Below are 26,834 nucleotides of genomic sequence, written 5' to 3'. Positions count from 1 at the left end.
TTGAACCAAGAGGTGATCAATGTACTCAAAGGGCCTATGGCATGATAGATACTCAATAAATGATAAGGACATCACCTTCATCTTCACTGAAGGCTGACTGATCACTTTTTAGCTGTGTCACCTGAACAAGACACCTACCTCTCTGAGTTGCTTCCTCATGAATGCTCTGTGCTCAGGTCACTGGGGAGAGAGGGGTCAGAGATGCCCAGGGAAAGGAAATGGCTTTGTATGCCATTGAAGGACAGCCCAGGACTGCAAGTGTTATAGGAGTCTTGTCTCTACTCAAGATGCGGCCGGGGTGGGTTGAACTAGAGACAGGACAGATGTATGTTGCTGGTTTACACAGCTGCATGGGTGGGAGCCTGTGTCCATGTCCTACATGACCCATGTAGAGCGCAGTTGCCCCATGCAAGAGAGGGTACCTCATCAGCAGTCTGCCAGCCCCCCACATGGGAACCCCCCAACCCAGGGTCTGACATACCAGGCCTGACACCGTTTCCATGTTGCTGAGCCAGAAGCGGAGCAGCCCAGAGTCTGTTTGGCTGCATGTCACTCAAACTAAATTACAAAACCCAAACACAAAGCCAAACACAAGCAGCTGCTTTGACCGATGTTTCAAACCAGTTTGAACCAGGAACGGCTGCTTGCCTTTCCAGCTGGGCTCCTGATGGCTTCTCTTCTGGGAAACAGAGCCTGAGAAATTGGTGCGTGCCCCGAGCAGGTGTCTGCCTGAAACAGTTCCACAACTAACATGGGGCGGAAGTACCCCCCCATGGCCCTGCATGACTCTCATTCATCTTCTAACCAGCACCATCTAACAGAAAAAAAATGCCACCCATGTAGGGAGGCACAATTTTTAAAGTAAAAAGATACAGGTGAAATCAATTTTAAGGATACATTTTACCTAATTCAATAGATAGAAAATATTAGAGTTTTGACATGTAGTCAGTCTAAAAATTATGAATGAGACATTTTGTATTATTTTTCATTCTAAGTCTTTGCAATTCAGTGTGTGTTCTATACACACAGCACTTATCGGTTTGGACTAGCTATAATCCAAGTACTTAATAGCTACCTGTGGCCAGTGGCCACCTTATAGGTGGTGTCAATAGAAGCGTGTGGATCCCAAACTTTAGTGTACATCAGAATCCCCCAAAGGGTTCATAAAAACCCACCCCCAGAACTTCTAAGTCACAAAGTCTGGGGTGCTGCCTGAGAATTTGCATTTCTACCAAGTTGCCAGGTGAGGCTGACTCAGCTGTTTAGGAGACCACACTTTGAGAGTCGTCTGAGGCAACCAAGAAATGTGTTTTCTGGTTTACAGCTGGGAGAACTATATCGTTACTGCAGAGCTACAGTCTCAAGACGGAGTGGCACTGACATAAGGATGCGTACACAGATAAATGGAATAAAAGTTCAGACATCATAAACCCTCACACATTTGGTCAGTTGGTTTTGACAAGGGTGCCAAGACAAAAAAAAGGAAAAGTCTTTTCAACAAGTGGCTTCCCCAGGGAAGGTACTGGATCAAATTGCTGGCACAGACCTGCATCTATGCTGTACAGACAGGTTTAGGAGCTGCAAAGATCAAACATGCCATGAAAAACTTAGTTTCTTTTCTTAATAGACTCATAGTTTCCTGGGGCTGGAGGAAGAGACAAGAGTAAACTGGGAGGTGCCACCTGCAGGATACGGGATTTCTATTTTGGGGTGATGAAAATGTCCTATGATGGGTCACGGTGGCGGTTACACAACTCTGTGGATATACTAAGAAGACCATTGAATTGTGTGCTTTAACTGGGTGAACTGCATAGTATGTGAATTATATCTCAAGAAAGCTGTTATAAAATAAATAAATAAATAAATAAATAAATAAATAAATAAATAAATATTTCATTTGCCTGTATCTTCTTGAGAGGTCAGTCAAATAGCAGTCCTGCCTTCAGGCCTTTGCCCACACTGTGCCCTCTGCCCGGGATGCCCTTCCTCCCATCCTTCTTCTGGAAACCCATGAGATACTCCTCAGAAGCCCCGAGACACACAGGAGCCTCAGGAAAAGCGTGTGCCCCACTGCACACTTATCCAAACATCTTGGTTCCCCAGCTGAACCAAGCAGAAAAGGTGAACTGAAGTTCCACAATCAAAAGCCATGGCCATATAGAAAATCTCAAGTTACCCAACCTGCTCACAAACCACTGTCAACCCTCTGTGCTGCTGTCAAAGCTGCCCAAGGGACTCAAAAGCCACATGGCCATCACCTCAGACAGATTAGACACATTTGTTCCCACTGTATGATAACGCAGGGTCCTACAACAAACAGCCTGTCTCTAAAATCGTGGTATTTTGTTCATCATGAATTTTTTTTCCCATTAATTTTGAGTTTTAAAACATTACGTTACAACAGAACTAGTCTTGATGACCGAATTCTGGGTGTCCCTTTACATTCTGTGCATGGTGAGCACCTCCCTCTGCTCACCCTGAACCTGGTCCTGCTGCAGCTCTACCTCTGGACCTGTCCAAGCTTTTCTGGAAGTCCAATCCCGCCTTTGCATTATGAGCTCACGATATGCTTGTCTCTGCCACCCTGGGAGCTCCCTGGGGACAGGCACTCGTCTTGTGTATTCATCTCTATACCCAAAGCCCTGACAGGCTGTGACAGAGGCACGCTGTCACAAACAGTAGCTGAGTTAACGAACTTGGGGACCCATTATGACTAGCTGCTTCTCCCTTCTGCACTAAAAGAACAGCCCACGGAATTCGGTCCCCCTGCTGCCTCCTGGGAGGTAAAACAGAGAAGTAACTTAAGTTCACTTTCTCTACCAGGGAAAGCCATTTGGGGCCCGAGAATCTTGGTGGGCCCGGGTGTATGACAGAGCTAACCTGGGCGTCTGGCAGCATTGTGTCCCGATTAGGGGAGAAGATGGTCCCTTCTCTGCCCACTGTCCTGGGAGTTCAGACCCTCCACCAACAGAACCCCCAGTTTTGAGATACTATCCTGAACCACTCTGTGTCACGGGGGCTCCAAAGGGCCAGAGTCTGAAATACCCCACTGTGCCAGCCAAAGGAGGGGGCAAGGGCTTCGCAGGCCACGCTAAGAACCTGTGCCCACATCAGGGAGCCGGGGCCTCCTCGCTGGTCCCACCCACACTGTGCTCCCCTCCTTGGCTTGGTCCCCAAGCACCACCAGCAGAAGCTGTCCCCAACACTGTCCTCAGCGGCCAGGGGGCAGGACACCATCAAGAAAAGGAACCTGAAAGCGTTCAGCAGGTGGTCTAGCACCTCATCCGGTTTCTCTTCTCAGGGGCACATTCTGCAGCTCGCCAGGTGAACAGGCTGTGGGGGCTCTGGGCTCTGCTTTGTGGGGAGGTGATTTGCTGTTTTGGGCTCAGGGGCTGTGCTCACTTCTACCACCTTCCCGGGAGGCCCTGGCTTTCCTGGTCGGTGGAGAAGGTCAGCCTGGAGGGAGCAGGGCGAAGTGCCCCAGATGTCCTGGGCCTGGTTGCCCGGCTGAGGGCAGAGGCAAGTGAGGGTCAGGGCCTGCCCACGGCGCTGTCTCCCTTCCTGCTCTCTGGCTGGGACTCCCCATCAGAGCTCCACATCCAAGTAAGAAGGTCTGGGTAGAAACCTTCCCACAGGGTTTGCACCCAAGACCTTCTGTCTCCTGGTCTCAGTGAAGATATTAAGACACTGCAGGCCTTTGGGCGCCCTCACCCCAGCCGCTCTAGAGGATGGACCCCTCCATCAGCGCCCCCTGCCTAGAAGCTTCCTCAGCACCTGATCTGCTGAGAACTCAGGCCCCAAATGGCCCAAGTCTGGCCTCCCCTCCCTCGTCTCCCCTTGCTGGGTAGGCCATTTCCACATTTCTCCACTAACGGGGCTCCTCTCGCCCTTCAGAACTCAGGTCCAAGCTTAAAGGTGACCTCCTCTAAACACCTGTATGGCAGCCGGCACCAGCCCCTAGACCCTCCAGCCCTGAGCCTTCACTCCCTGCAGCTCCCCCCTCAGCACCAAGGCCCAGCTTTGCAATGACTGGCTACCAGGCTGCACCCCACCCTCCTCCTGAGGTGGAGTCTCTGTCCCTGCCAGGGGGGCAGCCCCAGCCACTAAACACAGTGAGACAGGAGGGGCGTGGCCTTACTGGCCCTGCAGTGGTAACGGGGTTAGCCTGGGTAAAGCTGGACAGGACCTCTGGGAGCGGAGGGCCCAGAGGTCACTGCAGCAGGCCCCACACCAGCCAGTGGCCAGAGTGACTCAGCACTGGAGACAGGCTCCCTGCTGAGAGCACTGTCACTTCCTCCAGCCAGGCAGCCAGCTGGCAGGAAGGACTCTGCTTTCCAGGGCCTGGGCCCGCGATTCTTCATGCTGTCCCCTGGGCCAGTGGTCAGCCCTGCAGACTAGAGTGTACGCTAAAGCACTCCCGGCTGCTTAGCCCCAGGGTGTTGCACAACCGCTCTGAATCTCGGTTTCCCCACCGCGGAGAAACGGGAATTGGAACTCAGGCTTCCTCCTGAAGTTGATTCAAGAATAAAGTAACCACCCTCTCCGAACATCTGGTCCCTTGTCTGCGGGCCCTGAGCTCCCACACCTAGACCCAGTCACTGGGCTGTCCCCTCTCCAGGCAGCTCCAGTCCCGAGCAGCTCAGCGGTCCCTCAGGGTGGCCTTCCCCAGAGTCCACAGGAGGAGGATGTGCTGGTCAGCTCTTTGCACCCTCTCCATCCCAGCACCTAAGAAACCGCGTGGTGGCCCTCTATGTGTGGCTCCATTTCTGCCTCGTGAGGCCCTTGCAGTCTCCCCGTGGAAGGCTCAGAGGAGGCTGGTGCGTTTCCTTCTTGGCAAGAGGAGAAGAGCAATGCACAGAGGCTCCCATTTAATCACAAACTATCTCTGACCCTCCCCCACCACTTAGCCCTCCCTCTGGGGCATAGCGCCCTCCATGTTTAGCTCACTCCAGCCCCAGAGCCCCTGGTATCCGTTCTTTGTTGCCCACGAAAACCCCTGTATTCCTTTTGGAATACGTTAGTCCATTTCTTAGAGGTTATAAAACAAAAGGTCTTCCCTGGCTGGTTGGCTCAGCAGTAGAGTGTCAACCTGGCATGTGGAAGTCCAGGGTTCAATTCTCAGCCAGGGCACACAGGAGAAGCACCCATCTGCTTCTCCCCCCTCCCCCCTCTCCTTCCTCTCTAACTCTCTCTTCCTCTCCCGCAGCCAAGGTTCCACTGGTCCGGCTGCAGAGGACGGCTCCATGGCCTCTGCCTCAGGTGCTAGAATGGCTCCCGTTGCAATGGAGCAACGCCTCAGATCAGTGAGCATCACCCCCTGGTGAGCATGCCAGTGGATCCCGGTTGGGCGCATGCCAGTCTGTCTGACTGCCTCCCTGCTTTTAACTTCAGAAAAATACAAAAAAAAAAAAAAAAACGGTCTTGGAGGCGTTGAAAGATGCAGGGTCCATTTTGTCCTGCTGCTGCCCAGGACTGCATTTCTGTGAGTAAGCTCCCTGTGAAAACTCTAAAATTAAAAAAAGCCTGGGCCTGTGGTGGCGCAGTGGATAAAGCGTTGACCTGGAAATGCTGAGGTCGCCGGTTCGAAACCCTGGGCTTGCCTGGTCAAGGCACATATGGGAGTTGATGCTTCCAGCTCCTCCCCCCTGTCTCTCTCTCCTCTCTCTCTCTCTCTCTCTCTCTCTCTCTGTCTGTCTCTCTCCTCTCTAAAATGAATAAATAAAATAAAAATTTAAAAAAAAAAAAATTAAAAAAAAAAAAAAAAAGCCTGACCAGGCAGTGGCGCAGTGAATAGAGCTTCAGACTGGGACACGGAAGACCCAGGTTCAAAACCCCGAGGTCACCAGCTTGAATGCGGGCTCATCTGGTTTGAGCAAGGCTCACCAGCTTGAGCCCAAGGTCTCTGGCTTGAGCGTGGGATCACTCACTCTGCTGTAGCCCCCCAGTCAAGGCACATATGAGAAGGCAATCAATGAACAATAAGGAGCCACAAGAAATAATTGATGCTTCTCATCTATCTCCCTTCCTGTCTATCTGTCCCTATCTGTCCCTCTCTCTGTCTCACTCTGACTGTCACACGCATAAAAAAGTGATGGACTCCAATACAGGTTCCCGCCTCTGCTGTGCACCCTGAGGCAGGTCGCTGCTCCCTCTAGAGCCTGCAGCTTCAGAAGGTGGTCGTAGTCAGCAGGGCTCCCCTCCCTCAGGTGCCATGAGGATAGATGAGTCCACTCGTGGGAAATGCTCTTTAAGGTAGAAGCGTCTGAAGGTCAGTGCAGGCAGGATTGGACGGGTAGTGAAGGTAACAGCAATCTGCATTCTGGGGTACAAGCTGGCCTGGGGTCTGTGGTCAGATTTTTCAAACCAATAATCAGCCCCTCCAACACCGGGCTGACTGCCCCTGAGAATCAGGGTCCCAGGCTGCTGCCTCAGGTGTGCCTGCCAGGTGTGCCTACCAGGTGCACAGGCTGGAGGAGGAGTGAGCACTCAGGCCTCAGGGGCAGGGGAGGCTTTGCAGTCCCCAGTGGAGCTGGCAGAGCCATCCCTCCACTGGGCATTGTTTCCCCTTAGACCTGCACTTGTTTTCGGCTGGCAGTGCAGGCTCGGTCAGGGCCTGCAGGAGGACCAGGTGTGGCTTCGTACTCAACCCAGCATCTGCACCAGCTCTCATGGAACACTCTTGTCACAGGCCTCAGCGCCCTGCCTCCTAATGGCACAGGGGCGTGGAGCATGGGATTGTTGGGGTCTCCATTCACCCCACAGGTTTCAGGACTCCAGAGGTGTGGGGCTCAGTGTTTTTCTGAAGGGGAGAATGGGTGGCATACTATATCTCCAAGCTCTCCTTTCTCCCTGGAATGCTGAAGCACCCCACTTCTGTGCCTGGGACCTGGGGCACCACCCCCACTTCATGCTGGGCCAGCCGATGCCCTTGCCTCAGAGTCCCTGGGGCCCTGAGCCCCTCTAGCTGGCACTGCCTCTGCTCTGTGACACTGGTCTTTGCTCAGACTCCATCCACCCAACTTAGAGCTGCAGGCAAGACCTGGTCTTATTCCCCCTTCTGTACCCTTGGCACATACTATGAGGGCCCAGACAACAAATGTCTGAATGATGTGGGGCGGGAAAACAAGCATGTCCCTGGTGTGATGGGAAAACTATGACGTTTCCTCTCTGTTTTCTTTGCTGCATAACAAGGATGCAACCCATTCCAGGGTTGAAGGCACCTCCCAGGAGAACATGCAAATATTTCCCCTTACATTCAGAAAGTGTCTGGAAGTTAAGCAATCTCGGGGATCCCAGAGCATTTGTGGGAAGTAAACCTAGGCCCTCAGGGTCTAACGTGAGAGAATGGGGAGTAGAGGGCTTTGGGAAGGAGAGAGAGGAGAGGGTGAGGAGAAATGGTGCCGTGCCCCCAGCTACGGGGCTTGGAGCTGGTCCTATCCGAAAGGTTCCATACTGGACAGGGTGGGCTTAAGGAGCTGCTGGGAGGTGCTGCAGGTGGGCCGTGAGAAGGACCACTCAGGGGGACAAAGTTAGAGGACCCAGCAGCTGGCCATGGAGTCAACTGTCGCTGAGCAAACCCCACCCCACAAGCTGGACACCTCCCTGAGGGGCCTGTCAGACCAGTGGGGGTAGACAGGTGAGGAGGGAAAGCCTCTGGGCAGGGCACTGCATGCTGACCCCCCATAATAACTGGGTCAGTGGGGGAGGGTGGTGCAGACAGGTGGATGAGGTAGCCCTCGAAGGGCAGGCCACAGCTCTGTGTTAGGGCCACGGCTGTGACACCTGCCTTTTCCCTACCTCTCCGAGCTCCTACACCAAAGCCATTTCTGGGCCCAAGGTCCTCTTCCTCTCAGCTTGCTGGCTGAGGACGCACAGAGAGAAGAGACCACAACCCCTCACTGTGCACTCTGCACGGTGTGTGGATGGCCTCCCCCCTGCATCTCGTCTCTGAGGAGGCTGCTGGGTCTTGGAACAAGCCCTCCTGTGCTCCACGTCCTCACAGAATATCTGAACTGCAGATGTGTTTAACTTCCCCACATCAAGCACTTCTACAACTGGGAGACCCACACTTCAATTCAACCCTGACACTGTGATAGGTGCCAAAGAATTGCAAAAATTGTTAAAACTGGTATTTTAAAAGGAAGAGTCAGGCCCCCTTACCCCTCCTTTCTGAGGAAGAAAAAAAAACAAGAAGAGGTTGCAGGCGCAAAACTCAGCTTGTCATAGTTTAATAGTTCTCTGAAAGGACTGACGTGATAGTATGAGCAAAGAAGGTAGATCTTATCTGAAAACTTCCTCTTCCCTGTTCTTAAGAACCTTTAGGAGACAATGTTTGCAAATCTTTTTTTTTTTTTAATTTTTTTTTTATTTATTCATTATAGCGAGGGGAGAGAGAGTGAGAGAGAGAGAAGGGGGGAGGAGCAGGAAGCATCAACTCCCATATGTGCCTTGACCAGGCAAGCCCAGGGTTTTGAACCGGCAACCTCAGCGTTTCCAGGTTGACGCTTTATCCACTGCGCCACCACAGGTCAGGCTGTTTGCAAATCTTAATTAAAAATTCCTACACTGATCCTAACTCTTCCTCCCCTCCTGGAGTCCTGAGAGGATACCTCTCTAGACAAAGGGATCATGAGCCCACTCCCGTTGCTTGAAAAATCTGCATTCTGTAACATTTTATATGCTTTCTAATAATCATCCCTTTTGAAATTCTTTATATGTATAAAACTTGTAAACTAAGCAAGCCGCGACTTATTAGGAAACCTAATAAGCTAGCCCCAACACTCTTAACAAAAGTAATTTCATTTAGCTTCTCTAACCATTTCATTTCCCACTACTGTGGCAACAGGGATAGGTTGTGTAAACCCTAGAAGATTTGCAATGTCTTTGATATGTAAAACATTTATTGCTACTGTGTTGATATGTAAAACATTTACCACTACTGTGTGTTATGAACGTTTTCTCCTTTTGATAGAGCCTGCAGATAAATGTTGTAACAAAACAGCAAGAATTCAATAAGCTTGTTAGTAAATTACTTTTGTACCTTAGACCCCATCCTCTCCCCCCCCCCCCCAACCAGTATGTGATCATGTCTATATAACCAGCCTCAGAGCTAAATTCTGGGCTGCACGATTTGGGTTAGCTATACCCTGTGTATGTTGCCGGCTTAACAATAATAAAACTTCTAAAATTTCTTCTGTGTCCTGCCTTGGTGTCTCTATGTAACCTGCGGATTAAATTACACTACTTTATAACAGCCCCAACTACCTGGAGAGAGCGTCAGACCCCACAGGTTAAGGGCTCAGTCCCACCAGACCTCCTTCCCCCTACCCCGACCCCTTCAGACACCAATTAAAAGTCTAGCTTGTCACCTGTGCTCCTGACCCATCAGCTGCAAATGAGAGGTTCCCATTCCTTTGCTGGGGCAGCTCACAGAACTCAGCAGTTTCCTTACTAGATCACCAGTTTGTTATAAAAGAAACCAACTCAGAAACTGCAAGACAGAGGGGTGCACAGGGCCAGGTGTGTGGGAAGGGGCATGATGAGTCCATACCCCCTCCAAGTACAACCTGCTCCTCCACCCCGCCGCCCCTCAGCCCCTCCCTGTGTTCACAGGAAGTTCTCCTGTGCTTTGGGGTTTTTATGGGGACTTTACTACACAGGCATGATTGATTAAATCATTGGCCAGTGGTGATTAAGTTCAATCTTCAGCCCCTCTCCTCTCCCCAGAGGTGGGGAGGGGCACTAAATGTTACCCTCGAATCAGTTTCCCTGACAACCGGCCCCTACCTTAGGATGCTCCCCAAAAGTCACCTCATTAACAAACTCGAGTGTGATTGAAAGGTGCTTGTTAGGAATAACAAAAGATATCTTTATCTGTCTTACCGCTTAGGAAATTCCAAGGGTTTTAATAGCTCTGTGCCAGGAAGTGGGACTGGGGGAAATGAAGAACAAGTATATATTTCTTACTGAAAAATCACAATGTCACGGTTGCCGTAACAAAAGAGCACAGACTGGATGACTTAAACAGTAGACATTCACTTCCCGCAGTTCTGGGCACTGGGGGTCCAACACCAGGGTGCTGGCAGATTCAGTTCTGGTGGGTAAGCTCTCCCCGCCATCAGAAGGCTGCCTTCACACAGGGGAGCGACAGACAGACAGACAGACAGACAGAAACCTCTCTGTGTCTCTTCTGAAAAGGACACCAGTCCTACTGGATCATGGTACCAACCTCATGACCTCACTTAACCCTATTACCTCAATAAAGGCCCAATGCCAAATACAGTCACCCTGGAAGTTGGGCTTCAATACAGCCATGTTGTGGGGACACAGGCATTCAGTCCATGACACCTGGGCACTCTGAGGTTCCCTGGCCAACAGCTCTTCTCTGTCTTTGACTCTCCACCCCTCTCCATGCTGGGTTGACCCTCGCCTAAGGAACTGGCCGGAGCACGCCATGCAGGGGCCCAGAGTGCCTGCAGGGTGAACTGCGCTGACAGGAACGGGAGACATGGGTGTGTGCACTGAGGGGGACCTGTGGGGGGCTGCTGGGCTCCAACTGTCCCTCGGGGAAGCGCGCAGTCTCTGCCACAGCCACATGGAAGCACAGCGTCTTCTCCCCTACCTCCCTGTGCTCCCCCAGGCTCACAGCCCTGGGCCTTTGCTCCCCAGACAATGAGACCCAGGGAAACAGACTGAGTCTTAAGGCTGTGAAATTAACAACTGCTGCCTTCTTTGGGTGGGGGGTGGGGGGAAGTGCCAGGCTCTTTCTCAGCCCTTTTTCGGCTCTGCCTGCTGCCCGATACCAGTCTCCAGATGGCAAAGCCACCCTGTTCCTGATGTCCAGTGGCGTGAGGGAAACCAGGAGGCCAGGGTGATAAAAGGATGTGTGTGTGGCCCAGGAAACTCGTCAGGTGGGACAGCAGACCTGAGGGAACACACCTCTTTCCCTTCCTGGACAGCCAACCTCTAAACCAGGGGTCCCCAAACTACCACCGCCCATGGGCCGCATGTGGCCCCCTGAGGCCATTTATCCGGCCCCGCCGCACTTCCAGAAGGGGCACCTCTTTCACTGGTGGTCAGTGAGAGGAGCATAGTTCCCCTTAAAATACTGGTCAGTTTGTTGATTTAAATTTACTTGTTCTTTATTTTAAATATTGTATTTGTTCCCGTTTTGTTTTTTTACTTTAAAATAAAATATGTGCAGTGTGCATTGGGATTTGTTCATAGTTATTTTTATAGTCTGGCCCTCCAATGGTCTGAGGGACAGTGAACTGGCCCCCTGTGTAAAAAGTTTGGGGACCCCTGCTCTAAACTTTTGTCTTGATGCAACAACCTTTTGTAAATTGAGACCCGTGGTTGGTCTGTGATGCGGTGAGCTTGGGCTGCAATAACACAACGCCACGGCCCGGGGCAGCCTTAGCCTGCAGGTATTTGTTTCTCCTGGTTCTGGAGCCTGGGATGACTGCGATCATGATGTTGGCAGACTTGGCTCTTGGTGACCGCCCTCTTCCTGGCTTGCAGGTGGCCACCTTCTCATTGTGTCCTCCTAAGGGCACTAATCCCCTTCGTATGGACCCCACCCTTGTGAACTAATCAACTCTCAAAGGCCCTAAATCCATCACATCTGGGGTTAAGACTTCAATGTGTGGATCTGGGGCACACAAACATTCAGTTCTTGTAGGCTCTCAGCCAAACTCAACCATAACGGATGCCCACCCTCTGCTATCTACCATCTGAAAAACAAATGAGAAATACTTTCCAGAATTCCATGCTCCTTTCCATTTACTGCCTTATCTTTCTCTTCCATTACTTTGTTAAATGTCTTATCACTTGAAAGAATTCTTGGTCTCTACTCACACACCTTTCATTCGTCCTTGTCCAAGCTGGCATTGACCTCCACCAGTGGCCTCATGCCTGAAGGTAGGAAGTCATCTGTGGCCCATGCCTCTCTCTCACTTCCTCCATCCAATCCACCACCATGGCCCCATGATCTAGCTTCCAGAATAGTCCTTGCATCTGTCATTTTCTCTCCATCTCTGTGACCACTGCACCTCACACTAGGCTATTGAGAAGAGTTTCTCTCTGGTTCTGGTGTCCCCGCTTCCTCACCACTGACCAGAACCAATCATCTCTTAGGTCATGAACTGAACATGGTGCTCCCTGTTTATAGATCCCTCAAAGCCCCCCACTGCTCTCAGAAATATGGCATAGTCTGCAACGTCCACCATGACCGCACCAGCCTCATGTCTCCTCTCCCTTCCCTCCCTACAAGGCAGAGACAATATTGCCCTCTTCCTGCTCCTCCAATGCCCTGCACGCAGCCTCCGGCTGGCCACCTACCCCATGGTCTCTGCCGAAGTGCTCTGGACCCCGACTCTCCTCCTACATAGCCCCTGCTCCTTCTTCGGGTATCCAACTTAGATATCAGTTGTCAGGCAGCTTGCCTGGAACCTCATCCCAGTGGGCAAGATCTTGCCTTTCACATGTTCACAACACATGCAAGTGTGATCAGTCAACCACGTGTGTGATTATCTGACTACTATCCACCTCCTCCACCAAGTGTGAACTACTGCAACAGGAACAATGACTAGAACAACGCTGGGCACACAGTAGGTGCTTAGTGTTTGCTGAATGCATGGAAGCATTCTTAAATACGGAAAATAGAGGGTCAGAAAGGGGGCGGGGTCAGCCTGAGGTTCCGCAGCTGGTTCCAGGCAGAGCAGGGATTGGGATGCAGGTCCCCAGGACCCGAGGCAGCCACGTTCCATTGGGTTCTTGGGAAGTGAAAGTGGAAAGAGAGAGAAGAGGCTGGGCGGAGGTGTCTAAAGGACTCTGCCCCTGATTGGAGGTGAGGCTGCAGAGGAGAGAAGTGAGAAGACCAAGCTCCCGGCTCAGGAGTTAGGTGGACCGTGTCTCATTCCACTGGGAGAGAGCATGGGTAAGGGTGAGGGTTAGGGAGAGAAGAAGGTCATGGCAGCTGTGGGTGCCCGCAAGATACTCCACAGGGGCTGGACATACAAGAGCTGGTGTGGGGGAGGGAGCATTCAGGGTGGCAGCCTGGAGGAGGTGGCTGAACCCAGGTAGGAAGCAGAGGAAAGATGCAGGGAAACAGACTGAGTCTTAAGGCTGTGAAATTAGCAACTGCTGCCTTCTTTGGGTGGGGGGGGGGGGAGTGCCAGGCTCTTTCTCAGCCCTTTTTCAGTTCGTGAAAACTCAAAGGAAGACTCATGCAGCTTTCTTCAAGAAACCGTCTGAGCCACAGGACCAGCAGGACAACAGGACCGCTCCCAGCAGGAAGGCCTCTCTTATCTCTGCTCAAGTCTACTCAGAAGTTTGCCCTTGTAAGCCACTTCAAGACCTGAACCCAGATTAGCTCCAAGGGTTTACTGTGGGACCTTTCTGTGGGAAGCTATCTAATGGAACATGTAGAGTAGAATTCAAATATTGAAGGTTCGATTGATTTTTAATCTTTCGGATCATTGCACAAAGGGACCTCCACTTGCTGGTACAGGGTCGCAGGGAAGCGGTCCTTCCCCACACCTTCGGGACTGGCGGTTTTATTTACTTCACGAAAAAGTTGGTTAAAGAGAAGAATTATTTTTAAGAATTCAAACGTATCTTAAACTTTTTATTTTTAACTTAAATCATACAAAAGTACGGTCACCAGTCAGCTCTGTTGTTGGGAAGTCTCTGGCACGGGTCCTGTGGTTAGACTATGCATTGGTTTTCCTCCGTGGGCCGCACCCTCACAAGCCCAGTGAGGGCTCCGTTGATATTTTAATCATTTTTTTCTATGATCCTTTTACAGAGATCTTCCTGAGTGTGTCACAGTTGCTCCAGTACTTATGCTCAGGAATTCAGGACCGTATGGGCGAGCTCAGGGGTTCTCAGGAGCCTGCATCCAGATAGTGGCATGGCTGCAGGGGTGGCTGGAACGGAAGGGCCCACTTCCACACATGCTCATGCACGTGGCTGATGCCACCGTCAGTGGAAGGACTTGGTTCCTCTCCATGTGGGCTTCCCCATCAAGAGGCTTGAGTGTCCTCTTGGTACCACAGTTTCCTCCAGAGCAAGCCACCCAACAGAACCAGGCATATGCCGCCATGCCATTTGGTACCCCTTACCCTGTAGTCTGTTGGTCTCACAGGCCAGTCTTGATTCAGAGTGGGAGAGGGACACACAGAGGCACAAACGCCAAGGCCACAGTCACCGGGGGCCGGCGTGGGGACCAGCTAGCACACCAAGCTTAAGTCAATGGCAGTATTTTCAAAGCAAGTCACCTTTAATGAGTCTCTTCTAAAGCATTTAGTCTGATGTTCCTAGAAAAACATTTTCTTTGAATTCATATTTTATCAGTGTATGTATATTTCATTACATAATGTCATTATAATAACAAGCATAGCTAACATAAATGGATTGGGAAGCATAACTGCCTGCCAAGTGGATGGGCACAACCAGACGGAGCAGCCTAAGGATGTGGGCACCCCAGGGCGAGGGCTGGGGCCAGGAGTGTGTGTGTGGGGGTGGGGGTCGCACCCTGTGGACATTGTCAGGGGCTGCAAGGCATCAGGTAAATGAAATCTACAACCATTAGGTGCCCCTGGAACCCCCGAGAGCGTTGAAGTGTCTATGCACCCAGGTCCACCCTTTGTTTCTTCCATAGACCCAAGGGCTGTGTGACGTATGTGTGTTCAGGCCAAGAAGCGTTCAGTTCACTCTAGCAAGCGTTTCCTGAACCGAGAGACCCAGGCGCTGAAGGCGTAGAGGTGAATTCCCCAGGGAGGTCATCACATTAGGACTGTGTAGCAAAGTGCCACAGACAGCAGCGTTTAAACAACGTGCATTCTGGAGGCCAGAGGTCCAAGATCAAGGGGTCAGCAGGGGTGATTTCTTCTGAGGGCTCTGTCCTTCGCTTTCAGATGGCTGTCTTCTCCCCATGTGCTCACGGGTTCTTCCTTCTGTCTGCTTTTGTCTCCAAACCTCCTCTTCTTTATAAGGACACCAGTAGTGCTGGGTTAGAGCCCACGCATAGGATTTTATTTTACCCTAATTACCTCTTTACTGCCCTGTCTCCAAGTGCAGTCACTTTCTAAAGAGCTGGTGGGTTAGGCTTTTACTGTTAGGAAGGGGCACTAATCAACCCTAGCATCCTCTCCAAATGGGGAAATTGGCGGCCTTCAGCCTTTGAGAGTAGGCACTGCCCCAGCGGAGTTCTAGCAGAGGACAAGGACTTTTCCCAGCAAAGAGAGGGTAGGCTGGGGAGATGCACTCTGTGGGAAACGTAGGAGGAGAAGCAAGGACCACAGCCTTCCAGTGGGTGGAGCACGGGGTCAAGCAGAAGTCCCCCTCATTTTAGAATGGGTCCCTGTGTCAACACCCCCGCCCCCACCCAGCCTTGCCTTCTTGGGCCTCACAGCTCAGCTCCCACCTCCGGGACAGAGGGGTTGGGTCCAGCCCTCAGAACTTAATGCACCGCCAAGGAACAGACCAATGTTGGCACTGCTAAGTGGGAGGGGGTGACTGCTGTGTAATTTGGCCTTGAGCATGGAAAGTTCAATCAGCTGGAAAGCGTAAAAGGAAGTTGGAAAAAAAATTTTTTAACCCAGCCCCAACCACAGGAGTGATAAAGAGTTGGTAAGGTCAACTTTTGGAAAATATGAATCGACCCGTCGGAAGAAAAAGAGAAAGCAGGGCTGGTGAGTCCCTTCTTGGCCGGGGAGGTGTGAGCGAAGGGGCCTCTGTGGGGTCTTGCCCTGGGTGACAGTGTCCCTCTTTAAAAGAACTTTCCACATGAGGACAGCTGTCTCCTCTTGTCAGCTTTGCTGAGGGTGTTGGACTCCAATTCCTGGGAGGGAAAAGACAGGCAAAAAGCAATCTTCCTCACGATCTAAGCCTCAAAGCAGAGGCACTCACAGGAAGTAGAGGAAGTGTACACACACACACACACACACACACATGCACACACACATGCACGCGTGCACGCACACTTCCCACTCAGCCTGAGATGTCAGGTTTGCAAGACCCAGATAGTGGTGTGTTGGGCAGGGCCGGCCTGATAAGGCTGCTGAGCTGGCCGGAGGAAGGTGACAGGCACCCGCTGGGGCCGGCTGGCATGATCCATCTGCCAGCTGGAGTCAGGCAGCCCCGTGGTCTCAGTCCCTGGGTATTTCCCTCCTGGAGAAACACCTAGAAACCTGGGCGATGCCCCCCTGGGAAGTCTCCCGAGCATGGTGCAGACTCTGGCTCTTGTTTCACAGCTGACAGACAGAGGCCCTGGGAGAAGGATGTATGTACCCAGGCCACTCTGCCAATCAGCCGAAGCTCCTTTCACTGTTTCTCCAGGCCTGTCCTCGCCCCTTGGTGCCTGTGTGTCCAGCCCTGGGTGCCCAAGGACCCTGGGGCACAGAGGGGCAACTCCAGCAGGGCTGACAGCAGGGGGAGGGCCTTCTTTGCTGCCAGGCCTTCCTGGCCTGTCCCAGCTCTGCCGGGTTGGGAATACTCACCACGTGGGGGAACAGATGAGAAGGTCACCCCTGATTTGCCCTCTGTCCTTCCTCCCTCCCCACCTTTGGAAGTCAGACAACCTGGCTCACCTGCTTATACAAGAGCTTGGGGGGCCAGGCCATCACCTGAGCAGCCTCCCACAGCTGATGTGTGTGCAGGTGTGTGTGTGTGCGCGCGCGCGCGCTAAGCTACTTCTTGTCTGCCATTGATACAGCTTCTATAGTTTGGCTTCTTGTTGGCCACAGGTTTCTGATCACCAGGGCAGCACATGAGAGGTGACAAAGTCGTTACTTGCACAAAGCTTATAGCTTCAAAGGCACGCTCCCTTCTTCCCCACACTCAGCCTCATCCTGGGTCCCATCTGGGTCCCATCTGGGTCCTGCCTGGGGTCTGGAGTGGAATTAGCACCCGCTCTGGGTGAAGGAGAAGACCAGGCCTTGAGAAACAAAGTGGTTTGCCCAGAGCTATGTGGGCCGTGGCTCGGGTATGGCAGAACCCTCTAAGCCTTGTACCCAGCTCTGAGTCCGGAGCTGTCTTCAGTGTCCCCTCGTTATACCTCAGTGGCTTTTATGCTGTGGCTCAAGGCCAGCATTCTCAGAGTTTTTGGTCTCAGAACCCCTTTATTCACTTAAAAAATTTTGAGGACCACAAAGATGGTCTGTGTATGGGGGTGTATTTATTCATAGTCACTATATTAGAAATTAAAACTTTAGAAATATTTTATCAATTCACTTAAAAATAATAACATGTTACCATAACATGTTAAATGGGGAAAAAAACCCAACCTATATTTTCTTTTCTTTTTTTTTTTTTTTTTTTGTATTTTTTCTAAGCTGGAAATGGGGAGGAAGTCAGACAGACTCCCATATGGACCCGACTGGGATCCACCTGGCATGCTCACCAGGGGCAATGCTCTGCCCATCTGGGGCATTGCTCTGTTGCAACCAGAGCCATTCTAGCGCCTGAGGCAGAGGCCACAGAGCCATTCTCAGCGCCCGGGCAAACTTTGCTCCAATGGAGCCTTGGCTGCGGGAGGGGAAGAGAGAGACAGAGAGGAAGGAGAGGGGGAGGGGTGGAGAAGCAGATGAGCGCCTCTCCTGTGTGCCCTTGCCGGGAATTGAACCTGGGACTCCTGCATGCCAGGCCGACGCTCTACCACTGAGCCAACCAGGCAGGACCCCCAACCTATATTTTCTAAAAACAAAAAATATTCAGTGAGAAGATTGGTATTCTTTTATATTTTTGTAGATCTCTTTAATGTCTGACTTGATAGAAGATTCTGCACTTAATTGCTAGATTATTAATAAGTATTATTATTAAATGCATCTGCATTTAATCTATTACAATAGTGTAGACATCTGGAAAACTCCAGTGTACATTCACAAGAGAAAGAGAAAAATAAAACAAATAATGTCTTAGTATTCTTATGGAAATAGTTTTGATTGCAGCCCCCTTGCAGGGGTCTCAGGGACCCCCAGGGGTGCCCTTGGACAACATTTTGAGAATCGCTGCTCTACTTTCTCTGAGGGGAGGTCTGCTTCCTACCTCATCCTCATCCAGAACACGTCCTTGACTCTCAGCTGCACTCCCCTGCCCTTCCACACGATAATATTTGTGAAATCCTAATGTATTTTGTATCTACAATTGGTTTGCCACCCCCCACCCCATGCTCTTTTGCATTTAATTATAGGTGCGTCTTTTAGTAGGTGGCTCCTTGGAGTCAGGGACACTGTATTATAACCAGAAGTCGCTGTGCAAGACTCGGCTCTCAGCACAAGGGCCCGCACACTTTAGCTGGACCAAGATGGAGCCAAAGCTGGGCGTGGGCCCTGGGCAGAGGTGGGGGTGGACTGGGGCTATGCCAGTAGGCAGACTGCAGGAGGAGCGCCCAGCCCAGCCTGGCTCTGCCTTCCACCGCTGGGGGGCTCCCCTCCTGAGGGTCTCCACGCTTCCTGCTGGGGCATGTATCAGTCCAGGGACATGCTGTTGTATTATCAGTCTTTGGGTCAGCCTCCCCATCTGGCTGTGGCCACCTAGAGGGACAAAGAGAGTCTTTTGAATTCTTACAGCTCCCTCCCCCAGCCCAGGGCCTGGCAGCCAGCCCACTCTCAGATGCAGGAGAAGGGAGGCCCTGACAGCAAAGAAACCTTAGTTCCCGAAGACTCATTCCCAGAGCAGATGGAGGGCAGAGCCAGGCGAGGGGCGCCCCACACTGGGCAGCTGTCGGGGCAAAGCCTGGTGAAACTCGACACAGAGGGAAGTCTGTTTTGGCAGCTCCTTGACACCTCTCAAGATAAGCCCAGTGGTGCCAGCAGGCAGGGAGCCTCGCTCCACGCTCCACAAGAGGTGCTGTCTGGAGCAAAGCCAACTCAGCAGAGTATGGCCTCGGGCAGCACAGAGGGTCTCCTCTGTGAGGTCCCGTGGCAAAGCTGGCCTGGTCTCTCCCTGCTGCACACAGCTCCCCGCCTCTCCTAGGCCTCTCCTAGTGGCTCGGGAGTTTTCCTCCTGCTATTTATCTGCTGCCCCCCACCACCACCACACACACACAAGGTGCCCATCACAGCACCAGCACGCAGTAAGGGTTTGCAGAACAGGCTATTATTCTAAATATATCAGGAAGTGTGTACTGAAAGGAACTGCCAAGAGCAGTTTTCATCTGTACTGTGAATGGCAGGGCCCTCGTGAACTCTTGTGGGGTTTTCTCTATTAGGTTTTCTTACAATGCAGCCCGCGGGGTACTGGTTGCTGACGTGGCTGGAATGTTCAGGAATTCTTGTAAATCTGGACAGGAGGCCTTCAGAGGGGCAAGCTGGATTCTTTCTGCAGAGGAGGTGACTCCATGAGGAAGCCCAGCTGGGGGCAGGAGCCTGTGGAAGTGGCCTGGGGCAGCCCTTCGGGGGTTTCCTCCTACAGATGCCAGCTGTGAGTTGAAAAAATTCTAGAAATCTCCCAAGCCTTCAAGAAAAGTGAAAAGGCAGGGAGGCCAGAGACCAGGGCAGGCCCCTGGGCTACTCCAGAGCTCAGAACCCTGCAGAGAAAGAGGGTCTTTGTCTTCATCCCGGGCTGGGGTGCAGAGGGTGGGGGATGGAGGTGATGTGAGAGGCAGAGAGAAGACCCCCCCACACACATATGCACGTTTTTCTACCATAATCCTGGAATAGTTGCTAAAAGCCCCATATTAATGACTCCCATTTGGGGGAGGGGAACCTGTTTACAAAGAGCAGGGCACCGAGAAACCCAGTGTACGTGCCTTCAAGGGTGGGCTGTGGGCTGTGGGCTGTCAGAAAGACGTCGAGCCACCTGCTAGGTGTCCGGTCTTCTTTGTGGCACTTTTGGCTCACAGACTGGGCAGGAAAGCTTGGTTTTTATGTTCAATATGGATTTCTTATGGATGAATACAAGAAGTGTGTGTATTTCAGATTAGAACTGCTTTACAGGCAGACACCCCCGCTTGAGATACACTAAGATACCCCCACTCTCCAGGCACAGTCATTCTCCAACTTTGCTGTCAGGGGCTCGCTCTTTTATTAAAAATTGATTTTAGAGAGAAGAGAAAGAGAAAGGATCCAGGGGAGGAGTGGGAAGCATCAACTCATAATAGCAGTTGCTTCTCATATGTGCCTTGACTGGGCAAGCCCAGGGCTTCGAACTGGCAGCCTCAGCATCCCAGGTCGACACTTTATCCATTGTGCCACCACAGGTCAGACAATCAGGAGCTCTAGAGTGGAAAGTTTAGAGGGCATGTTGTTAAGTCACTAAAAGCTAAGAAGTCATCAGTGTCCAGCGCTTGGTCAAGTATAGAGCTGGCCAGTCACAGGGCAGTAGGGGCTGGCACCAGTAGGAACTCAGGCCCACCCTCACGCAATAGGACAGGACCTGAGCTCCTGGAGACATGGCCACCTGCCCTGAGTCAGCTGATTCTAGCCCGGACCCTTTCCTTGGACTGCTGGGGAAGACAGAGAGGTCCCGGCCCGGCTACCAGGACAGATGCAGCTGGCATTGAAGATCCAGCTTCCCACCCTAGAAGCCTCCAGAATAACCTCATGCAGAAGCTCAGGGGAGGTGGGAGGAGAGCTCGTGCCTGAGCCCCTTGGGCAGAAGACCTGCTATGCGTTTGCACTTGGAGTTGCAGGTATGATTGGAGAGACTCAGGCTAGGTGCAGGGGTCCTGGGGTCAAGTGTGATCCGCTGGGGAGCTGTCCCCGTGTTTCCCATATTCTATGTGGTTCTGGGGAGCTGCCGGGCAGAGCACTGTCCCTCCTCTTGGCCTTGGGGTGGATCTGTCACCCAGACCTGACCCAACCCAGTGGGAGGGCGTGTGTCCATCCAGGCCAATCATAACTGTGGTCCATGCATAATTGGCCTCCCCTCCCCCTATAGTCACATGTTTGCTATAGGATTGTTCAGGTTCCCTCCTGCACTAACTCTTTGGGTCTGGCCATGTGTTCAGGCAGCTAGAAGAGAAATACCACAGACTGGGGGGCTTACAAACAACCGAAATTTATTTCTCACAGTTCTGGAGACTGGACACCCGAGATCAGGGTGCCTGCAGTCAGGGTCTGGTGAAGGCTCACTTCTTGGTTCACAGATGGCATCCTCGTGTGGCAGCAGGGAGCCCTCTGGGGACTCTTTTATAAGGGAGCTAATCCCACCCCAGTCCTGAAGGCTCCATGCTCGTGACCTAAACACCTCCCAAACACCCCACCTCCTAATACCGTCACCTTGGGGTTAAGATTTCAACAAGAGCTTGGCCTGTGGTGGCGCAGTGGACAAAGCGTTGACCTAGAACGCTGAGGTTACCGGTTCAAGGCGCCAGGCTTGCCCAGTCAGGGCACATACGAGAAGCAACTAGGAATTGATGATTCCTGTTTCTCTCCCCCTTTCTCTCTCTTTCTTCTCAAAGAATGTCAGAGATGGTGCTCTCCTGGATGTCCTTTAAAAATTAAAAAAAGGATGTCAACATGAAATTGGGGGGACATAGGGCAGCCCATGTGACTTGCTCTGACCATGGCATTATTGGGGGGAAAGAGGGTGCCAGCGCTGAACATAGGCTGTGAGGCCTCATGTGTCCTCACTCAAGCTCTTGTACCCCCACATCAGCAGGAGATGAGCTGTCCCTCAGGTGGCTGCCGCTGGGACCCCTGAGTACGCACAGAGGAGCAGGCCCGAGCCCCTCCCAGGGCAGCTGGAGGGACACCCGAGGGGATGCCAGCTGAGCCCAGCTGACCCCGCAGCCACCGAACCCTGCAGAGGCCTGCCCTGGTGCAATGATCCCGTTACGAGAGGTCACACGCGCCTGCCGGAAGATGATACCTTTCCCTTCCAGCTTTGGCCGAGGACTGGGAGCAGCCATGTGTCTAAGTCCAGGGCACATCTGAAGCAGGAAAGGGTGGAGCCAATGTCCAAAGAGCAGCAGAGACAGCCACCCTGGCTGTTGGGGGAAATAGAGCCCAGAACCCAGGCCTGGGCTGCCTCTGGCCCCATGCGAGCCAAGTCAATTCCTCTTTGGTCTAGATTCCTTCCAGAAGCAAGTGCAACACTCCTGTCTCTTACAATGCTTCTCTTCTCCCGCATCCCGGGCTTGCTGAGGACGACTTAGCTTAGGTCACAGAGCAGAGCACAGTACCACCACAGGGCTTGTGCTGGCTTCATCGGTGTTGGTAAACTTTCCAAGATGAATGTTCAGTCGGAGAAGAACTGTCCGGGGTTGTCTGATTTAACCAGAAGAGTCACAGGATCCTACAACTGGTGGTTGAAGAACATGTTTCTAGGGAAATCCTGGACACAGTAAATGGGCGGGGGCCTTAGGCCAGGGTCTCATTCCAGTCCTATTGGCTTTCTGCTGGCACGCCTGCCGCTGGGTCCATACACCCCAAACCTGCATTCTTCGTACAGAGCAGGTCATTGAGGCTTCACTGCAAAAATCGACAAAAATGCCCAAAGGCCCTTGGGAGGGGGTGATAATGACAAAGGAAAGAGGAAACCGGGAAAAGAAAGTGACACAACCGGGTGTGGGGTGAGTAACTGGCAGGGAGGAGGGCACTGCCCAGGGCTCTGCCAAAGCAAGGATTGCTCAGAAGGTGCCAATTGGTTCGGCTCTAATCGCTGGTCTCTTCGGCTAATGGGAGCCCCGTGTGTCCCTTGAGAAATTTAATAGAGCAAGAACAGTTTTAATGACACCCCTCCTAAGACTGTCCACCTCACCTCTGGGTGGCAGAGGTCAAGTTGTACCTTAAAAAAATGGGCATTTGGCCCTGGCCGGTTGGCTCAGCGGTAGAGCGTCGGCCTGGCGTGTGGGGGACCCGGGTTCGATTCCCGGCCAGGACACATAGGAGAAGCGCCTATTTGCTTCTCCACCCCCCCCCCTTCCTCTCTGTCTCTCTCTTCCCCTCCCGCAGCCAAGGCTCCATTGGAGCAAAGATGGCCCGGGCGCTGGGGATGGCTCCTTGGCCTCTGCCCCAGGCGCAAGAGTGGCTCTGGTCACGGCTGAGCCACGCCCCGGAGGGACAGAGCATCGCCCCCGGGTGGGCAGAGCCTCGCCCCTGGTGGGCGTGCCGGGTGGATCCCGGTCGTGCACATGTGGGAGTCTGTCTGTCTCTCCTCGTTTCCAGCTTCAGAAAAATACAAAAAAAAAAAAAAAAAGGGCATTGACCATTGCTCTGGAGAATGGCTGTGATCTGCCACTTAGGGGGACTCCCTTTCCCTTGTCCTATACATCCTTAGAGGTGATGTTGCTGGGTTGGGTAAACTGAGACAGGGCATCACACAGAAACACACACACACACATCACGCATACCACACATATACCAGCAAACAGTCCCTTCAAAGGGAAGTTTTCCAGGGGAACCGAGTAGCTCCCCATGTCTCCTTTGCAGGTCCTCTGGACGGTCCCAGTCCACCCAGCATTAGGCTGTTAGCAGCAGCTCCACCACCCTACCCGGCTGTGACTCGTCCGCTGACTTTGGCAACAGCCCTGCCAGCTAAGGGACAGGGAGGCTATCCTGGGGGCGGCAGGGTCCACTTGGCTGAGGCTGGGTAGGGGAGGCAGGGCGATGTTGAGATGCCACTGTGAGCACCACATCTGCCCAGGGAGGTGACACTGAGCAGGGCCAGCCAACTGTTCATCCCGGTTCAGGGGCTCCACTAACACCCCCACAAGCCGGAAAGGGCCCAGCAAGTACAGGCTTGGGCATCAATTCAAAACTAGGGGCTGGCTCCTGGGTAGGAGAAGGAAGGCTTCCTCCGGGTGAGGTGTGCTCTCCTGAGGGCAACTAGCCGTACTAGGACCATAGTCGGCTGAGCAAGAAACAGCGGCTGCCGCCCGGCACAGAAAGGAAGACAGCTGGGGGGTCTGGGCTTGGCTGGCCACGACATGGGGGTCCCCCTCTCCTGGGGGCACGGGCACCCCAGTAGCCTGTAGGAGTGAAAACTGCAGTCCCCAAGGCCAGGCTCAGGTCCCTCCACCTGCTGCCTAGTCTCGGGTAACAGATGACGCCGGGTTCAGTGGCCACTGTCCCCACAGCCCTGTGCATGCTTTCTCTCCTTTCTCGATGCCACCTTCTCGGGAGGCTTCCCTGACATGCCCACCTAACAACCCTCTGTTCTGTCCATTGCCTCCCAGCTAATGACACTGTCTATATTTCTAATTATCCTGTTTACTTGTGTCTGCCATCCAACAGAGCACTTAGCACCTCAGGCCCTCAGTAAAAATCTACTGAGAAAAAAAATGAATGAAAGGGGAAAAAAAGAGTGTGAAAACAAAGAAGAAAGACCATGTGGAGAGACCATGTGGAGAGGCCCCTTTCCATGGCTGGAAGCTCCAGCAGCTCCCGAACCATCGTCTGGTCATGAGTGTGGGAGACACACTCCTTCTGGAGCCCGAGCCTGCTCTGCGGGCAGCCAGGCCATGCCCTCGGTGCTGTGACCGGGTGAGTGTGGGCCAGGCGGAGGGCTGCCCCCCTTGCCATTACTTGGTGCGCAGACAGTGATGTGTTCTCCCTGTGAGCTAGCGGCTTTCAGGCAGACTTTTTCCTCCCGCTGCCAATGGGTGTTGCCCCTAAACCCCGGTCCTCCACTTGCTCCTGGGGCTCAGCGAGGAGGGTGCGTAGGTGCACCTGGAGCACCTAGGGCAGCTGCCCACCGTCTGGCCACCTGTGAGGTGTGCGCAGGGCTGCTGTGAGGATTGAGTGAGACCAAATACCAAAAGCCAGAGTGAGCCTTCTAACACATCAGGCGGGGTCCCGCTGCTGCTTTGCATAAAACCCTAGCAGGCGTCCCCAAACTATGGCCCGCAGGCCGCATGCAGCCCCCTGAGGCCATTTATCCGGCCCCCCACCTTACTTCTGGAAGGGCCACCTCTTTCATTGGTGGTCAGTGAGAGGAGCACTGTATGTGGCGGCCCTCCAACGGTCTGAGGGACAGTGAACTGGCCCTCTGTGTAAAAAGTTTGGGGACCCCTGCGAGTGGCTCCCGTCTTGCTCAGCACCAAACTCCTGCCATAGTCCACACAGCCAGAACTCTGCTCACTCTGCTTCCTTCTCTCTGTTCCCCCAACACGTGCTGTTCCTCCTGTCCGCACTGCCTCCCCACCCCCCACCCCCCCGCATGCTTGCCTCCTGCCTGTCCTTGCTCAGAGAAGACGTCCTTCTGCCCTAAGGAGGTCAGCGACGCTGTCCCCCGGCCTCCCCAACAGCCCGCTTTCATTTCTCCTTAGCCCTAGTACCACCAACTGACATATTTTTTATTTGTCTCTTTACTTCTTGCCCCCTCCCTCACATGTACATGCTAAGAGGGCAGGGTTTAGGCTCCCTTTGCTCACCGCTGAACCCCTATTTCCCTCTAGAAAGGCCCTGGCACATAACCATAGCCACATCAATATGTTTTTTTGTTTTTGTTTTTGTTTTTGTATTTTTCTGAAGCTGGAAACGGGGAGAGACAGTCAGAAAGACTCCCGCATGCGCCTGACCGGGATCCACCCGGCACGCCCACCAGGGGCAAAGCTCTGCCCATCAGGGGGTGATGCTCTGCCCCTCCGGGGCGTCGCTCTGTTGCGACCAGAGCCACTCTAGCGCCTGGGGCAGAGGCCAAGGAGCCATCCCCAGCGCCCGGGCCATCTTTGCTCCAATGGAGCCTCGCTGCAGGAGGGGAAGAGAGAGACAGAGAGGAAGGAGAGGGGGAGGGGTGGAGAAGCAGATGGGTGCTTCTCCTATGTGCCCTGGCCGGGAATCGAACCCAGGACTTCCGCACGCCAGGCCGACGCTTTAGCACTGAGCCAACCGGCCAGGGCCCCCATCAATATGTTTTAATAGAACAAAGAGCAGAGTTGAAAGTGTCTACTCAGCAGAGTACCCAGCACGTGGAAGGCACTCACTAGATGCCCTGGCTAGTGTCCCACGCACAGGGTCGCAGGATTTAGCTAATAAAAACACAGGACGTCCACACAATATCTGGGACATGTACAAAAAAATGATTTGGTGTTTATCTGAAATTCCTGTTCAACTGGGCATCCTCTGTTTTATCTGGCTGCGCTACGGGTCGCCCTGCGCTGACTTCTGGCCTCGTACCTTTCTCTCCCTGTCCCCAGGGACGCGGTGGTGGTGACCAGCGGTGGGATCTGAATTTTCCCACAGAGACCTCAAAAGAAGAGCAGTGCTTGCTGGGCCAGCTCCCTGCAGCCTGGACTCCACCCTAAACCCACCTCATTGCCCGGGAGGCTTCTGCCCACGGCCAGCCCTGACCTGTCCCCAATGCCATCACCCGACTCAACATGTGGGATGTAAGGCGTCCTTGGTGAGTGACTGTGAGGTCAGGGTCTGATGAAGGCACCGCACTTTGTAGGAAAATCCCCGAAGTGGAAAGTTGAACCCCTTCCTCCCCTCTCCCCCTCCCCAGGCAAGCAGAACAAGGTGGTCATATTGGAGCCAAGGCCTTTTACGGGCCTGTCCCCAACACCCCACTCTCCCCCGTTCTCGCCCTCACCAGAGACTGAGGTCTCCAGACCGTCAAGGGGATGCACTTCTCCACGAGGGGTGGACAGCCGAACCTGGGACCTCCGTCCCTCCCATCGCCACCCCTGGGGGCTGCCACTGCGTGTGCCAGGGGGGCTCAGTGCTGCAGCTCCCATGCCAGCCACACTCTCTCCCGGCCTCGGTTGCCCTTCGGGGCTGCGTAAGAAGACCCTGGACGACCCGGCTCAGGGCCTGCTGGCAACGGACTCACCTTGTAAACCAGTTAGGCCTGCGGAGTTCTGAGCCCCACTCAGACCTTCTGAACCAAAACCCCGAGGTCCTTCCCCGCGACTGTCCCACACGCTGCGGTCTGAGAGCCTCCAC

General features: G+C 53.1%; 1 long non-coding RNA gene across 1 annotated transcript; it reads left to right on the top strand.

Annotated features, from left to right (window-relative positions):
* Positions 1-15,622: 15,622 nt before the first annotated feature.
* On the top strand, positions 15,623-26,623 carry LOC136307722 (uncharacterized). The gene is made up of 3 exons (XR_010725995.1): positions 15,623-15,695; positions 26,087-26,292; positions 26,485-26,623. It is a non-coding gene; the product is annotated as an uncharacterized lncRNA (long non-coding RNA).
* Positions 26,624-26,834: the final 211 nt, after the last annotated feature.

The sequence above is a fragment of the Saccopteryx bilineata genome, chromosome 6 (genome assembly GCF_036850765.1).
Source record: "Saccopteryx bilineata isolate mSacBil1 chromosome 6, mSacBil1_pri_phased_curated, whole genome shotgun sequence".
Taxonomy (NCBI): domain Eukaryota; kingdom Metazoa; phylum Chordata; class Mammalia; order Chiroptera; family Emballonuridae; genus Saccopteryx; species Saccopteryx bilineata.
Note: the sequence above shows the minus strand (reverse complement) of the source record. Positions and strands in the feature narration are given on the sequence as shown.